We start from the raw sequence: 3301 nt of genomic DNA, 5'->3' as shown, positions 1-3301 counted from the left end.
TATTAAAACAAAACTCTTTGGCATAATCAAAGTCTTCAAATTCATAACAGAAATCGCGCGATCATGCAGAAAACCCTATACAATCTATAGCCTGCACCAGTTGTAATAACTTTGTTTCTATCATAATGGTTGGTTGCTATGCTGAGCTCTCGAGAAGAGTAAGAAAAAATAGGATTACGTTTGCCATACTACAGGCAATCAACTTTTGGAGTAAAATTTTTCCATTCTTTATGATAAATTCATTCTTTCTACCTTTTGTGAACGCCTGAATCTCCTCAAAAACGAGACCATATAACCTATCAACAAGTTGAATTAAATTAAACCCATTAATATGAGTGAAAGAATTGATGATTTACATAACAAAATTCTAAAGTTTAATGGGCTGTTTAATATGAACAGAAGAGCGAATTTGTGCTGAATACTAAACTGGACTCTAAAATATTAGAGAAAATGAAGATGGTATAATAAGAAAGTGTACCTGCAGGGTGATTTTACAAAGACTCCGCACCGCACCATTAGAAGTTTGGTTTCTTGGAATTTTTGAAAGTCATTGGGCATCGTCGACAGATAATGGAATTAGGTTGAAATTTTGGAGGCATTTCTGTTAAATCTTGAACTAAAATGTAAGTAGACAAAATCTTTGCAGCATTGGAACGATCCAAAAATTGGACTCCACGCTTCCAGGGAAACATCTACAAATTAGATTTTAACGAATGAGATTTTAACAATTTTTTTTTGAATGATTGTTTAAAATTATTTTATATTTATATGGTTGGAGTATATAAAAAATATAATAATTAGTATAAAAATGTAGGTTAATGCAATTTTTGGATATAATCAATAGTTTCATAGTAGATAGGATATTGGAAATAAAATTTTAAAACAACTAAAGCACCTTGATTTGGAGAGTTTTGAGTTTTATAAACCGTAAAAATACACATACTAGTTTTGAGAGATTTTTAACTAATCAAAACTAATACATAAAAAAATCTTACAAATAATAATTTTAAAACACCTTAAACTATCTAATTAAAAATCCTAAAACACATAAAAAGAACTCCCAAGAAAGAATGTTGAAAGTGCAAGAGGAAGAGGTAGATTCTCTACTATTAGACGTAACCATTCTGTATGTTTTTTTCTAACTTAATTTTTATTTTTTGTGTATTTGTTTTCAACTTAATACTTTCTTTCCCAAAAATTCAATGAATTAAAAAAGTTAATTTTTTTGACCTTCACTTTATGGATGTTACATGAACAATTTGTCTTATTGAGTTGACATTATTATCCTAACATATTATTTATAATTACATCTCTACCCATTTACATACCTTTTCAATTATCTTTTTATATCCCAACATTTTTTGCTTTATATATACTATTAATTTGTAATGATAATTGGTGGCCACCTCTTGGTCTTGCTACAACTTAAACCTCAGATCCCTTGGTCTTTTTAACTTCTCAGGTTTTATATATTTTTCACATCTATAAAGTTTATGTTTTCATATGGTCAATTTATTATGTTCTTGCATTGTTTAAATTAATAAAACTTAAAGTGTTATTTTAATTAATATATTATCTAATATCAAAGGGGTATGTATGTAAAATGATAATTTAAAGATATTTTATGTAGAATAACATACAAACACTTGTAACCAGACTTAAAAAGTTAAAAACAAATATAGCATTCGGATTTAATTATTCAAATCTGTTCAATTTTTAAACCAATTAAGTTATATTCAGTTTTCAGTAAAAAAAAACAAACACCATCTACTGCTTTTAATTCTCAAAATATGCGAGTTTTATTTAAAAACATATTGTGTCATAAAATTTAGTGATTTAACCTAATTACCTCAATAAAAATAATCAAAATGTGCTGAATTATTAATTCTAACATAACACTTAACACTATTTAGATACTGATTGAGTGTTACATAATCTATACTATAGAGCAGAGAACTGTTTCATTGAAAGTATAAGGGTATATCACTAAGTTTTATATCTAAATTTATCTTTTAAATAAAATACCAACATTTAAGAAATTGAGATCATTGAGTTAGCTCTGTATATACTTACAAACTCATAGAGTTATTATACTAATTAAAAAATGAAATTACTTAAATATCCTATATAATAAAACTACAAATCACCATCAAGTTGAGAAGATCATCTATGCATAAATATTCTTTTACAATTTCAGGTTATGTTGCGTAAAGGTAAAGAAGGTTTAATTTTTTAGTAAAGTAATGTTATACATTATTGACTTACCATTCATCAAATTCCAATTCACTGATGTGTCACACGTGAAGATTACACATCTTAGGATGAGATGATGTATGAGTAATATTAATATAAATAGTTATATATCAAACAAAAAATAAAGAAAAATAAATAATTTATATAATTTTGTTTGATTATATCATGTAAAGAAAATACTATTGATTTGGTATAACTTTTTGGAACGGGGTTAATTTCAACGGCCCTCCTAAGAGACTAAAACGATGAAGCGGTTGTGGAGAATAGATGATTAAAAACAATTGAACACTCTCTTGTCATAAGACGCAGCCAATGAAGTCAACTGAATAGATTTAAATGACTTATTATCCTTGACTGTTATGAGCTTCAAAAATAACAAAAGAGACCCTTACATTGAAGACCTCATAAATTTGAAAACTCTAAGCGACCCCTGCTATCAGTGCTATGACTATCCCCTGAAGGTTTCAACCAGCAAACAGACCCCTGTGATAAAAAAACCAGTTAAGTTTTAAAGACCATTATGTCCTTCAGTGAAGTTTAAGGAAATTTTATAACAAGGGGTGAAGGGGGTAGGGATGAGCGGTTTCGGGTACCTTGTATTTTTCGAGGAATCGAAACCAGAACCGTACGTGCAGGTTCCCAAAAAAAGGAATTGGTATTGGAACCGCACAGTGCAGGTTCTTTAATTCAAGGAATCGAAACCTAAAACAGGTTCGGTTCCTTTCCCGGGTACCCTGTAAAAAAAATTACCCCCTATTAGTTTAAAAATGATAAAAATACCTTAAAAGTTTACAAAACACCCCTAACAAATTTTGATTACTCATTCATTTGTGTCCATGTGACTCATAAATCCTCTAATCTCTAGGCAACACTTGAATTCAATCAATTCATCATAATTCACATAAAATTTCTCAATCAAAACTAAAACCAAAACAATTAATTAAATTAATTAAACAATCATACTATAAATCTATAATTTAATATTATAATTAATTAAATTTCTAATCATTTAATTAAATATTGTACTAATGTTTATAATGGAATATTA

Source organism: Pistacia vera, unplaced genomic scaffold (assembly GCF_008641045.1).
Source record: "Pistacia vera cultivar Batoury unplaced genomic scaffold, PisVer_v2 Contig639, whole genome shotgun sequence".
Classification (NCBI taxonomy): Eukaryota; Viridiplantae; Streptophyta; class Magnoliopsida; order Sapindales; family Anacardiaceae; genus Pistacia; species Pistacia vera.
This window is presented reverse-complemented; position numbering follows the sequence as displayed.